Source organism: Manihot esculenta, chromosome 16 (assembly GCF_001659605.2).
Source record: "Manihot esculenta cultivar AM560-2 chromosome 16, M.esculenta_v8, whole genome shotgun sequence".
In the NCBI taxonomy this organism is placed as follows: domain Eukaryota; kingdom Viridiplantae; phylum Streptophyta; class Magnoliopsida; order Malpighiales; family Euphorbiaceae; genus Manihot; species Manihot esculenta.
In genome coordinates this window covers 9,911,499-9,926,767 of record NC_035176.2, presented here as the reverse complement: position 1 = coordinate 9,926,767, position 15,269 = coordinate 9,911,499, and positions in this window count along the sequence as shown.

Genomic DNA, 15,269 nt, shown 5'->3' with positions numbered 1-15,269 from the left:
TTGCGGACAGACATAGTTTGGATTCATTAGCCCTCCCATCAAGTCCTGAGGAGCCCCATCGAGGGCTAGGCACATCAAGACCTGAGGAGCCCCATTGAGGGCCGGGCATATCAAGACCTGAGGAGCTCCTTCGCGGGCCGGGCACAGTTTAAGGGAGTTTTGTTTCCGTCCATCCGATATGTGATTACTTGTGCTGTGATGCATTTCATGTGAGCATGTTTTTATTGTTGTACTCATTGGGCTAGTATAGCTCACCCCTCTCCCTTAACCCCAGTCTTGCAGGATCAGAGTACAGGGGGAGTTCAGCAGGGTACATGAAGAGTAAAGAGTTGTGTAATAGCATAGTGTGGACATGTAATATTGTAAAGAGATGTTTTAGTATTGTATAGAGTATAGTAGTGTGCTTGACTCATGTTTTGTAAATCCCTTTTTTGTATACATGGTTTGTTTATGTAAATGTTTTCTTGATGAATATAAAAACCAGGCTTAACATATTACGAGTTTTAACCCGTCTAGAGCAATGATGAGAGCTCTAGTAAGGGGTTTTGTAGTACAGAGATAGTGCTTGTACAGATTGAGCCTTGGTACAGAGCAAAGTTTTATGTTTTTACAGAAAATGTATGGGATTTTACAGGTACACAGAGAGTATAGCAGGCTTGCTACGTGTAACGACCCGAAAATCGGACCGCTACCGGCGCTAGGATCCAGATCGGCTTAAGGCTGCCGGGACCCGTAGCAAGCCTAACATACATCCTGTGAACCTGTTCAATCCCATACATGATCAACAACATACATAAAAATTTTGAACTTTTCTATCATTCATTCTCTCATACACCAAACTCAACCTGTGCATGCACTAAACATAAACATAACCATAAACATTGACCCCTCTTTGGGATCTGATAGAGCATATTTTAGTCCATATTTTCATGATCTTATTGATGTTTATTTGCACCTATTCTACCTAATTTTGTGGTTTTCATCATGTTTTGCAAGTATTAGGTGTGAAGAAACAATTTGAAGAAAATGCTCTTAAAAGTGCCAAAGAATGCCCAAAAACAGCCACTTTCGGAAGCACCTTCGGAAGCACTTTCGGAAGCCAAAACTCAACCACTTTCGGGGGCACATTCGGAAGCACTTTCGGAAGCCAAAAGTCACCCACTTTCGGGGGCACTTTCGGCGGCCTAAAGTCCAGTCCAGAGGCGAAAGTCACCCACCTTCGGGGGCACCTTCGGCCGCCGAACCTTGGCTCCAGAGACGAAAGTCCTGCCCTCGAAACTTAACTTAGGCGGCCGAACTTGCCCCCGAACATGCTCTTCCCTATTTAATGAGCCAAATCTTGAAGATCACATGTTTCCTACATAGTGCTATGCTCATTCAAAATTCAAATCAAGGCTCCACCTTCCTCTTTAGTGCATAAATCTTCTTGGACACACCTTGGATGTCAATCAAAAGACCAAAAAGGGCTTGCAACTCCACATATGCACAAAGAAAACTCAAGGGCACTATGGGGCAATCACTCAAAGATGCATGGACACTAAAAAGGAAAAAGGCAGCCTCTCAAGATCTATTTAAAGGCCTCAAGAAGACCAAGAATAATAATCTTCCATCAAGGGATTGATCAAGGCTCTCCAAAGGCTCCTCCACCTTAGTTCTTCATCTTCTTTCTTCTTTTCTTTTATTTTCTGTTTTGGTTCAGCCATGAGTGGCTGAAACCCTATTTCTAGTTGAAGTTTGGTTGAAACTAAGGTTGTTTAAAAGGTTGTGAGATCTGAACATAAAGTGTTTGCTTTTGATTTATTCAATATTCATGCAATTGTGTTTAATTATAAAGATTGCTTTGTTGTTTTGATCAAATTGGCCACTTGATTCTTGATTGCAAAGTTAATTGATTGTTGATTAGGATATTTGTTAGTCCGTAATTGCTGGAAATATTCTGATCTAAGAACACTTGGTGTAAAAACCAAGGAATTGCATGATCTAACATCATCTCATGCGTTTGAGTAGTTAGGGTTTGGATCTTTCTTGTTCTTCATGCAATTGGCAATTGTTTTGATGTCTATGGCCCAAGGACGTTCCTTGGCAATTTGTTGATTAGTAATTGGTTAGAGGACGTTCCCTAATCAATTTGTTCATAAGGAAAGACATGGTGGTGAGAAGCGTCTTCCACCCCCATAACCAACCTATTGAATCAATTAAGATTACCATGTTTCAATGATCAACCCAAACAACCAAAGTGGATCCATATCTTCAACTAGACCTTTCTCTTATTGATTTCCTCTTTTATTTTAATTACTTGTTGTTTTAATTGCTTTCATTAGTTGTTAATCAAATCATCTCAAAACCCCCCTTTTTACTTTCCTTGCACTTTACTTTTGTTCTATTTGCAATTACTTGCCTTCACTTGTGCTTTCCATTGGTTTGATTGGTCTTGATTAAGATAAATAAATAGGTAATCAATTCTCTGTGGATACGATCCTTTACCACTGTCTACAGTTGTATTTGTAGGTAACCAAGAAGGTTATTTTTGACCGGCTTCGACAACCGCTCCTGTCAAAAATTGGTGCCGTTGCCGGGGAATTGATTTCACTTGTTTGTTTATTTTTGTTTTCATGACCAGGTCTGAACATAGGGACACTCTACCCTTTGATCCAGAAATTGAACGCACTCTCAGAAGGCTTGGAAAGCAAGTTTCTGCGCCTGAAGAACATTCTGCCCAACCTTCGGCCGCCGAAACTCATCAACCTTCGGCCGCCGAAAGTCCTGCACTCCAGCAACCAAATTTTGCACCAATGACAGAACCCCAAGCACCAACTGCTGCCCATAATGGACATGCTGTCCAAGGCCAGATAATCCAAGAAAATCCAGCAAATAGGCCACAAGCACAAAGGGAAAGAACCATGAGGGAGTTAGCAACTCCTGTAGGTGATTATGCTCCACTTTGCATCACCTATCCACCTCTTACAGTTTCCTTTGAAATGAAATCAGGTTTGATTCATCATCTCCCTAAATTTAGAGGTTTGCAAAATGAAAATCCACATAAGCACTTAAAAGAATTTAAAATTATTTGCTCATCCATGGGACCTCAAGGGATTTCTGAAGATCATGTTAAACTAAGAGCTTTCCCTTTCTCATTAGATGACCATGCTAAGGATTGGTTATTTTATTTGCCACCTGGATCTATAATTTCTTGGGATGATATGGTCCAAGCCTTTTTGGACAAATACTTCCCACCATCTAAATCAATTGGCATAATAAGAGAAATAACTAGCATAAGGCAAAGAAAAAATGAGGACTTATATGATTATTGGGAAAGGTTTGAAAGACTATGCACAGGTTGTCCACAACATGATATGTCAGATAAAGCCCTCATTCAGTTCTTCTATGGAGGATTGATTCCATCAGAAAGAAAACTCATAAATGTAGCCTGTGGAGGATCTATCCTAGACAAGACACCCAGGGAGATGAAGGAACTGATATCCAATCTCGCAGCTTCGTCTAAGCAATATGATGAAGAGGAGCAAACGCAAAGAGGAATCTATGAGGTAAGTACATCCTCTGTTGAATCTCAAATTTCTAAACTAACTTCTCTTGTGGAAAAGATCGCCCTAGGCCAAGTCCAACAGACTCAAGCACCCCAGCCTCCTATGCCATGTGGGATCTGCTTATATGTAGGACACCCCACTGATCAGTGTCCCACCCTCCAAGAAGACAATCAGCAAGTCAATGCAATTGGGAGATACAACAACTAGCCTAGATATGATCCATACTCCAATACATAGAATCCAGGTTGGAGAGATCACCCCAATTTCAGCTATGCAAAGCCCAACAATGATCAAAATTACCAAGGCTACCAAAGAAACCAAGTCCAACCAGCACCTCCAGTGGACAATAACACTATGAATGAGGTAGTGAAAACCTTGCAAATGATACAACAACAGATAGGACAGATGGCCACCTCTATAAACAGATTGGAAACTCAAGGAAAGTTGCCATCCCAGACTGAGGCAAATCCCAAACAAAATGTAAGTGCCATTACTTTGAGAAGTGGCAAAGAGCTTCAAGATGCAAATCATGATCAAGAGAAGGAAGTAGAACCAAGGCCACCTGAAGCCTCTCCATCTCATTCTGCACCGCCTCCTGCGCAAAGAGCTGACCCGAAGGTAAGTTTTCACATTCCACCTCCTTTTCTAAAAAGATTTGAAAGAACTAAAAAAGAAAAAGAAGAAAAGGAGATCCTTGAGACCTTCAAAAAAGTGGAGATCAACATACCACTGCTAGATGCTGTCAAGCAAATTCCAAGGTACGCAAAATTTCTGAAAGAGTTGTGCACTAACAGAAGAAAGCTAGCTGAAAGAGAGAAAGTAAGTGTAGGTGAGGTAGTTACTGCTGTCATTAAAAGAGAACTCCCTACTAAATGCAAGGACAAAGGTATGTTTGCTATCTCTTGCAAAATTGGAAATGTTGGTATCAATAAAGCCATGTGTGATCTTGGTGCATCTATCAATGTCATGCCTCTCTCCATCTATAAATCTCTCAATGCATGTGCACTAAAAGAAACAAGAGTTGTGATACAATTGGCTGATAGATCTGTGGTATACACCATAGGTGTTCTAGAAGATGTGTTAGTCCAAGTAGATGAACTTGTCTTTCCTACTGATTTTTATGTGATTGATACTAAGGAAGATAGTTGCAATACTAATTCTGACATTCTTCTTGGACGTCCTTTCTTGAGTACTGCTAGAACTAAAATTGATGTGCATGATGGTACTCTTACCATGGAATTTGAAGGGGAAATAATCAAGTACAATGTCTATGATGCCATGAAATATCCTCATGATATGTCCCCAGTTTATGGTCTTGATATTATTGATTGGTTGAGCCAAGATGTGTTTAATGAAAATCAAGATTCTGTTTTAGATGATGATCTTTGCAGGATTGAAAACTTGAAACTAAAAGAAACAATCTGCAGCATTCAGCAGGTTGAGATCAAGCGGACAGAAGATCTTCGGCCGTCGAACATAGCCCACTTTTGGCCGCCGAACCCTACTGCTCCTCAGGAACCAGATTCTGTCGCACCTTTTCGGGAAAACTTTGTGTAGAAAGAAGACACTCTTCGGCCGCCGAACATCTTTCGGCCGTCGAACCCCACTGACTTGCAGAAGCCGAACCCATCGCCAAAGCTCACTCCGCAAGCTGAAGAAATTCGGCCGCCGAACTCAGACACTTTTCGGCCGCCGAACCTCTCCCAGCAGCCTCCATCGCAAGCAAGCTCCTCTGAAACTCCTCTGCAACAACCTTCTGATCTGAAGCCTCTTCCAGACCATCTGAAATACATGTACTTGGGAGCAAACAAGACACTTCCAGTCATAGTGTCCAATGAATTGAGTCAACAAGAAGAAGCAAGCCTCTTAAAGGTACTACAGAAACACAAGGGAGCCATAGGATGGACCATTGATGACATCAAAGGTATCTCCCCCTCCACTTGCATGCATAGAATTCACATGGAGGATGAATGCAAGCCAGTCAGAGATGCTCAAAGGAGATTGAATCCACCTATGATGGAAGTAGTGAAGAAAGAAATAGTCAAACTCCTTGATGCAGGAATCATCTACCCAATATCTGATAGCAAATGGGTGAGCCCTGTACATGTAGTTCCAAAGAAAACTAGAATTACCATTGTTCCGAATGCTGAAGGAGAACTTGTTCCCACTAGAGTTCAGAATGGATGGAGGGTATGCATGGACTATAGGAAGCTCAATGCTGCGACGAGAAAAGATCACTTCCCACTTCCTTTCATTGATCAAATGCTAGAAAGGCTTGCAGGTAAATCTCACTATTGTTGTCTTGATGGTTATTCAGGTTTCTACCAGATTCCAATTGCTCCAGAAGATCAAGAGAAGACTACCTTCACTTGCCCTTTTGGCACTTTCGCCTTTAGAAGAATGCCATTTGGACTATGCAATGCACCTGCCACTTTTCAGCGATGCATGATGAGCATATTTTCTGACTATGTCGGTAAGACAATTGAGGTATTTATGGATGACTTCACTGTTCATGGAAATTCTTTTGATGAATGCCTTACCAATTTAGAAAAGATCTTGCAAAGATGCATTGAGACTAACCTTGTGCTTAATTATGAAAAATGTCATTTTATGGTTAATCAAGGTATGGTCTTAGGACATGTTGTTTCAGCTAAGGGCATTGAAGTGGACAAGGCTAAGGTGGATACCATAAAAAATCTACCTTACCCCACAAACGTTAAAGACATTCGATCATTCCTTAGCCACGCAGGATTCTATAGAAGATTCATCAAGGATTTCTCAAAAATCACTTTGCCATTATGTAGATTGCTCCAACAAGATGTAACATTTGATTTTGATGTAGATTGCAAAAAGGCGTTTGATTTGATTAAAGAATTGCTTGTTACTGCCCCAATTATTCAAGGGCCTGATTGGAACCTGCCATTTGAAATCATGTGTGATGCAAGCAATTATGCAGTAGGAGCAGTCTTAGGGCAACGTGTGGGAAATTCACCCCATGTCATTCACTATGCCTCTCGCACACTAGATGCTGCCCAAAGCAACTACACAACAACTGAAAAAGAGCTCTTGGCAGTTGTATTTGCTTTGGAGAAGTTCAGACCATATCTATTGGGAACCAAAGTCATTGTCTATTCTGACCATGCAGCTTTGCGATACTTGATCAAGAAAAAAGAAGCAAAACCAAGGCTCATTAGGTGGATCCTACTTCTACAAGAATTTGATCTAGAAATAAGAGACAAGAAGGGCAAAGAGAATCTTGTAGCAGACCACCTCAGCCGACTTCCATATAGTTCTACACCATGCCCAGTCAAAGAAGAGTTCCCAGACGAACATCTGTTCGTCACTCACTCTGCCTAAAGTGATCATACCATGCACACCACACCCCAGGGAAGTACTCAGTTTCTTTTGTTCTCTTCTTCTCTTCTTCTCTTCTCCTCTTCTCTTTTCTTTTACATTGAGGACAATGCATGATTTAAGTGTGGGGGTGCATATCTCTTCCTCTCATTCTTCCCTTCTTTCTCCTTCTTCTTCTCCCCTTCTTTTCTACTTTTCTCATGCTTTCAGATGCAAAATTTTTTTCTTTTTTCTTTCAGTTTTAAATTTCTTTCAAGTTAATTAGCCACAGTTAAATTTTAATTTATTTTTGCTTTCAATAAAACACACACAACTACAACCACCTTCTTCCTTTTGTTTTGCTCTACTCAAACTGATGAACTATGTTGGATGAGTTTTTCTTTCCATGACCCCATTGATGTGATAACTCTTTAAACTTATGTTGAATCAATTGCAATGAGTTGTATTCATGCTTGAGAATTGCCTTTTGAATTGAATCTTTGAGTTTGCCACGGTGAAAAATATATTGATGACCCTCAATCGATTGAGAAAAATCAAAATTGTGTGAATGAACTTAACATGACTTGATTTAGCAATTGGTGTTGATTTGCCCAAATCATTGAGAGAAAGAAAATTCAGCAAAGGCAAAGACCTCAAAAGCACAAATTGAAAATTGTCTCAATGGTCAAAAGACTATGAACAAGGCAAGTAGCCACTTAGATAGGTGACCAACTGAAAAATATAAACCTCCAAATCAAAAATAGGTTGGTGATCTTTCCAACCAAACTCAAAGTGCAAAAAGCCTTAATAAAGTACTTCCAGGTAAGGGCAAGTCAATCCAAAAGCTAGAAAAAGTCTTAACAAATTAATGCGCATGTCTCTCTTGAGGAAAATAAATCCTAGCCATGGTAAGCAAAGGGAAACAAGGAAAAGAGGTAAGTAATCTTCATGCATATATTCTTCACTGCAATGCTTCAAAATAAGTGTCTAGAGTATGAGCTTAAGTGGAAATAAGGATCTAGAGCAAAGAAAACTTATTTGACTATGTTTGTTTGCTTGAGGACAAGCAAAAGCTTAAGTGTGGGGGTATTTGATAGAGCATATTTTAGTCCATATTTTCATGATCTTATTGATGTTTATTTGCACCTATTCTACCTAATTTTGTGGTTTTAATCATGTTTTGCAAGTATTAGGTGTGAAGAAACAATTTGAAGAAAATGCTCTTAAAAGTTCCAAAGAATGTCCAAAAACAACCACTTTCGGAAGCACCTTCGGAAGCACTTTCGGAAGTCAAAACTCAACCACTTTCGGGGGCACATTCGGAAGCACTTTCGGAAGCCGAAAGTCACCCACTTTCGGGGGCACTTTCGGCGGCCTAAAGTCCAGTCCAGAGGCGAAAGTCACCCACCTTCGGGGGCACCTTCGGCCGCCAAACCTTGGCTCCAGAGACGAAAGTCCTGCCCCCGAAACTTAACTTAGGCGGCCGAACTTGCCCCCGAACATGCTCTTCCCTATTTAATGAGCCAAATCTTGAAGATCACATGTTTCCTACATAGTGCTATGCTCATTCAAAATTCAAATCAAGGCTCCACCTTCCTCTTTAGTGCATAAATCTTCTTGGACACACCTTGGATGTCAATCAAAAGACCAAAAAGGGCTTGCAACTCCACATATGCACAAAGAAAACTCAAGGGCACTATGGGGCAATCACTCAAAGATGCATGGACACTAAAAAGGAAAAAGGCAGCCTCTCAAGATCTATTTAAAGGCCTCAAGAAGACCAAGAATAATAATCTTCCATCAAGGGATTGATCAAGGCTCTCCAAAGGCTCCTCCACCTTAGTTCTTCATCTTCTTTCTTCTTTTCTTTTATTTTCTGTTTTGGTTCAGCCATGAGTGGCTGAAACCCTATTTCTAGTTGAAGTTTGGTTGAAACTAAGGTTGTTTAAAAGGTTGTTAGATCTGAACATAAAGTGTTTGCTTTTGATTTATTCAATATTCATGCAATTGTGTTTAATTATAAAGATTGCTTTGTTGTTTTGATCAAATTGGCCACTTGATTCTTGATTGCAAATTTAATTGATTGTTGATTAGGATATTTGTTAGTCCGTAATTGCTGGAAATATTCTGATCTAAGAACACTTGGTGTAAAAACCAAGGAATTGCATGATCTAACATCATCTCATGCGTTTGAGTAGTTAGGGTTTGGATCTTTCTTGTTCTTCATGCAATTGGCAATTGTTTTGATGCCTATGGCCCAAGGACGTTCCTTGGCAATTTGTTGATTAGTAATTGGTTAGAGGACGTTCCCTAATCAATTTGTTCATAAGGAAAGACATGGTGGTGAGAAGCGTCTTCCACCCCCATAACCAACCTATTGAATCAATTAAGATTACCATGTTTCAATTGTAACAGCCCGGAAACCGATACCCCTCTGTAACGGCCCGAACCGCCACCGGCGCTAGGATCCAGATCGGCTTAAGGCCGCCGGGACCCGTAGCAAGCCAAACTTACATACTATTACCTGGTCAAATCCCATACATGATTAAAACTTAACCATAACAAACATGAAAACTGAACATCTGCTGAACCCAAACCTGACCTGTGCATGTATCCTGACATGAAACATACATCATAAAATCATAAAACCTCCACTGGAGTCCTCATCATATACTCCAATGGGGTTACATTACATGCCTCAAGTTTGGTTCTCAACTTCAACATATAACATAAACATAACCATGCATCAACAGGGATTAACCAGTCTATAGGGCCAAGCACACTCTAATCCATAAACATAAACTCTACTTTCAGTTACATACATTATCTCAAATTACATTACATCAACTTATATTACATGTCCATTTCTAAAACCACTAAACTGCAACATAAACTATTACATATACATACGACTTGACTTTACCCTGCTGCCTCTGAACTCTCTCAAGCCTGCAAAACTGGGATTAGGGGAAAGGGATGAGCTAAAAAGCCCAGTGAGTAGAAACAGGAAAAACCATTCATTAATTACATGCTTTCATGAAATGCGTCATAACACAAGTAAATCACATCACTTTGTCCGTCTCGGGGCTCATGCAGATAAATATTCCCCACGGAGTGATTTTAGAGAGTTCCTTTGAATTGCTAGCATCTTTACTCTCAAGGATCGGACATGACCTCAAAAATCCCTCTGTCGGTGCCCGGCTCCCCCAAAGGAGCTCACACAGGACTTTCACATACATGACAGGGTGCCTAGTCCACAGAGAGCTCACAAGGACTTTCCTATATGTACTTGTCCGGCTCTCAAAAGACTCACCCAAGACTCAATGACAGATATGGGCTATTGAAGTCGCCTTGGTCCAAACCTACCTCAGCATCAACATGAAATAATGCAATGCAACATATTCGTGAACTAGTGCAATCAACCTACTATACATAATCATGATGCATGCTCATGCTTTAGGCATTAGAATTTCTTGAAATAAAACATTAAGTTTAGTTCTACTCACCTCTGGCCGACGCTGACTGACTCGGCAACAGCTAGCACTACTGGCCTCCTTGGTCTCTCGGGTCCGATCCTACACAGGTGGACTCGAATGAGGTGCCAAACATACTCTAAACAACTCATAAACATACCCCCAAAAACCTCTCTAAACATCACTTAAACATGCATAGGAAACACCCAAGAAACGGCTGGACAGGGCACTTTCGGCGGCACCTTCGGCGGCCGAAAGTCCCTTCCAGAGACGAAACTCGGGTAGTTTCGGCGGCAGGTTCGGCGGCCGAAACCCCTGGACAGAAACGAAAGTCCCTCCTTCGGGGGCACGTTCGGCAGCCTAAAGACTGCCTCCCATGCAGGTTCGGCGGCCGAAACTCCTTTCGGCGGCCGAACCTGGTCCCCTCTGGACGACAGGTCCGATTCTGCCAAGCCAAAAACCAACTCAAATATACCCAAATCCTCACATACTCTCTTCCAATACATGCATACTCACTCCCATAAGCATAAAGGAGCATAAACGAACATAAACTCCTCAACACAAACATCACATAACATAAATTGGGTATAAAACCCACATAAACCTAAACATGCATATTTACCCATACTCAACCATCAAAAACTTCATAAAACTTCATGAAAACACTAGGGAAGCAAGGATCTACACTTACCTCTTGAAGATCGAGGGTGGTGTGACCCCTAACTCGGAGGTGTGGAGAATCCAAGCTCCAAAAGCTCCAAGCTCCCAAAACTCCTTTTAAGCTTTAAATCTTCAAACACAAGGGTAGAAATCATGAAAAACTTGAGAGATGGGTAGAGAAAACACGAAAACGACCAAAGGAAGGCATAAACTCACCTGAGCTCAAGAATGGGGAGAAAACTCTCCCATTTTCGATCTGAGGGCCCTTTATAGGTGGCCTGGTCAAAGACCTTCGGCAGCCTAACGTGCCCCCTAAACTCATGCATGTTCGGCGGCCGAACTTGACTTTCGGCGGCCGAACCTTGGCTCGTTCAAACAAGACTTTCGGAGGCCAAAGGCGCTCCCGAAGCCTTTCCATGTTCGGCGGCCGAACTTCACTTTCGGCGGCCGAACCTGGCACTTGCCTCCTTGGTCTTTTCTCTTCAAAACTCAATTCTCTTTCAATTAAAACCCTTAAAATCATTTGAAAATATTTTAGAAAACACATTTTACCCTTCTAGAGAGATCCAACACCCTAGATTCCGCCGGAAGGCAGGAATCCCGATGCCGGATTCTAGCCGGGTATTACATTAATGATCAACCCAAACAACCAAAGTGGATCCATATCTTCAACTAGACCTTTCTCTTATTGATTTCCTCTTTTATTTTAATTACTTGCTGTTTTAATTGCTTTCATTAGTTGTTAATCAAATCATCTCAAAACCCCCCTTTTTACTTTCCTTGCACTTTACTTTTGTTCTATTTGCAATTACTTGCCTTCACTTGTGCTTTCCATTGGTTTGATTGGTCTTGATTAAGATAAATAAATAGGTAATCAATTCTCTGTGGATACGATCCTTTACCACTGTCTACAGTTGTATTTGTAGGTAACCAAGAAGGTTATTTTTGACCGGCTTCGACAACCGCTCCTGTCAGGATCTCATCAATGCCCCAATGGGTGACATAACATGTATTGAGTTGGTTTACAAAAATATCATAAAATATCTGGGATCATGTATTAAAAGGGATAACAACATTCTATGGCCAAGCACACCTCTAACATCCATGAACATCATTACATTACATTTCTATACTATACTTATACATGATTGTACTACATATAATATCTCAACATTTATCATGTCCACACTATCTATTACATAACCCAGACTTCATTACTCTTGCTGATCTCCTGATCTACCCTGTACCTGCAAACCTGGGGTTTAAGGGAGAGGGGTGAGCTACTAGAGCCCAGTGAGCAGAATAATAAAACATTTAAAACATATGATAACATGGAATGCATCACATCACAGCTAATCACATCAAGGATGAATTTGTCACCAATAGTCCTCTACATGGTCCAACTGTGCCAGGGGTGTAGAATGGGCCTCACTGGTCTTTCTCTTACATAACATAACATAACATAACTGTAACGACCCCAAAATGGACCGTCACCGGCGCTAGGATTCAGGTCGGCTTAAGGCCGCTAGAACCCGTAGCAAGCCTGCTATACTCTCTGTGTACCTGTAAACCTCATACATGATCATACATTTTCTGTGAAAATAAAACTCTTTTCTGAACCAAGGCTTAACCTGTGCATGCACTATCTCTGTACTCTGTACTCATGTACTCTGTACTCTGTATCCCTGACTAGAGCTTGCTCTAGATGGGTTAACTCATACCTGTTAAGCCTAGTTTTCACATACAGGAAAACATACATACATATACAGATCATGTATACAACATACATCACTAGGTCAAGCAACAACTAGTACATCTCTTTAATATTACATGTCCACTCTAAGCTATTACAGATCTCTTTACTTTTCCTGTACTCTGCTGGACTGTCCCTGTACACTGTACACTGAACCTGCAAAACTGGGGTTAAGGGAGTGGGATGAGCTCTATAGCCCAGTGAGTAGAACAGTAAAACATCTCAGTAAAATATGATCTCATGGTATGCACCATATCACAGACAAGCCACATCAAGAGTAAACCTGTCACCACATAGTCCCAGTAACTCTGTGCCAGGGCGTAGAATCGAGCACCTGGTCTTCCTGTCATATATGTATATGTGTATATAACACCTCTGTACTTACCATTGCCAGGGCGTAGTCAAAGGCTCCTGGACTTTGCTATACCTGCCAGGGCGTAGTCAAAGGCTCCTGGACTTCGCTATACCTGCCAGGGCGTAGTCAAAGGCTCCTGGACTTCCTGTCTGAGACTATTGGATCATTCAGCATTCACTCACATCACCAAATAACGATGCAATGCAACATATTCGTGAATACTAATGCAATCAACCTATGGCATAAATATGATGCATGAGATATGCTAAAAGCAGTTTGTGGTTCAATTAAAAGTCATAAGTTTAGTTCCACTCACCTCTGGCTATCTGGACTGACTGACTCTGCAGGCTCTGAATCTCTGGAGCAGTACTCACTGCTGCTCTCTCTGGTTCCTCTGGTCTGTACCTATACAGATGGACTCAAATGAGGGACCAAACAAGCTTATGAATACCTCTCTTAAACTCCCCAAGAATCCCCTAAAACTCACTCAACTATCCATGCAAAGCATGCAAAAGAAAGCTGGACAGGACACTTTCGGCGGCAGGTTCGGCGGCCGAATGTCCTCTCCAGAGACGAAACGCAAGCACTTTCGGCGGCCGAAACGCAATCTTCGGCGGCCGAACCCTTTCGGGGGCAAGCTTCGGGGGCCAAAACTCACTCCAGAGACGAAAGTCTCACACCTTCGGCGGCACCTTCGGCGGCCGAATCCCCCAAACAAAGCCGAACATGCAAAACAGGCTGTGGCAGCCAAGCCACCATGCAAGAGGTTCGGCGGCCGAATGAACCTTCGGCTGCCGAACCTGAGTTCATCCAGAACTCAGCTTCAACGGCAAACCATCTTCTCCTTCCCTTCAACCACTCAAACCATATATACTCCAACTCCTCAACACACATATACTCACGTATATGATCACAGGGGTCCAAAACTATCGAATACCCCAAACAACAAATCAAACATAACACAGAAACATGTATACATGCATAACTCATCAAAACCACTACTTCTCACTTAAACATGCATCTCTCTCCCTTAACTTCCATAAAACCTTCAGAAAACACATAAACAGGTTCAAGAGCATTACTTACCTCCTGTAACAAGAAGCTGAACACTCTGAACTAAGGAAAATGGACCAACTCTCCTCAAACTCTCAAACTCGCACAAACGGAGCTTTTTGCTTCAAAACATAGCCTTCAGAAAACACATAAACAGGTTCAAGAGCATTACTTACCTCCTGTAACAAGAAGCTGAACACTCTGAACTAAGGAAAACGGACCAACTCTCCTCAAACTCTCAAACTCGCACAAACGGAGCTTTTTGCTTCAAAACATACAAAACTAAGTTTGTTTTCCCTTCAAAACTTTCCACACCTGTGAAACCCTTAGCCTGAGCAGCTCAAAGCGTGCAGATAAAGCATGGGAGATGTGACCAACTTCTGGACATGATCTGGTGATAACACCTGTCCAAAATGCTGACTAAGGGATACAAAACTGCTGGCTAAGCAACTCAGCTTCGGCTGCCGAATCGCATGCAAAACCATGCAACATTCGGGGGCCGAACCTGAATTCGGAAGCCGAATATTGGGCACTTTCGGCGGCCGAACTTATCTTCGGCGGCCGAACTTGGCTCCTCTGCCTTGGTTCATTTCAACTCAAAACTTGGTTCCATTTACCTGTAACACAATAAACCACACAACATTCGTGAGAAACTCATATCTCCTACCCTCTAGAGGATTCCGACATCCCGGAGTCCACCGAACGACAAGAATTCCGGTGCCGGACTCTAGTCGGGTATTACATTAACATTCCGACTGTGCCAGGGGCGTAGAATGGGCCTCACTGGTCTTCCGTACCGTATCATCATCATATCATATCATACGAGGACTAAAGGATCATTCAACATTCATCCGCATCATCAACATATTATGCAATGCAACATATTCGTGAGTTCTAATGCAAACACCCTATTATATCTCATGGCATTCATGATGCGTGAATCATGCTAAAACTGATTTATTTACTTTAAAGCATAAAGAGTTATTCCACTCACCTCTGGCTAGCTCTGATAGACACAGAAGCAGCTGAACTCACTGCTGGGGTCCTCGGTTCCTCGGGTCCGAACCTACACAGGTGGACTCAAATGAGGGACCAAA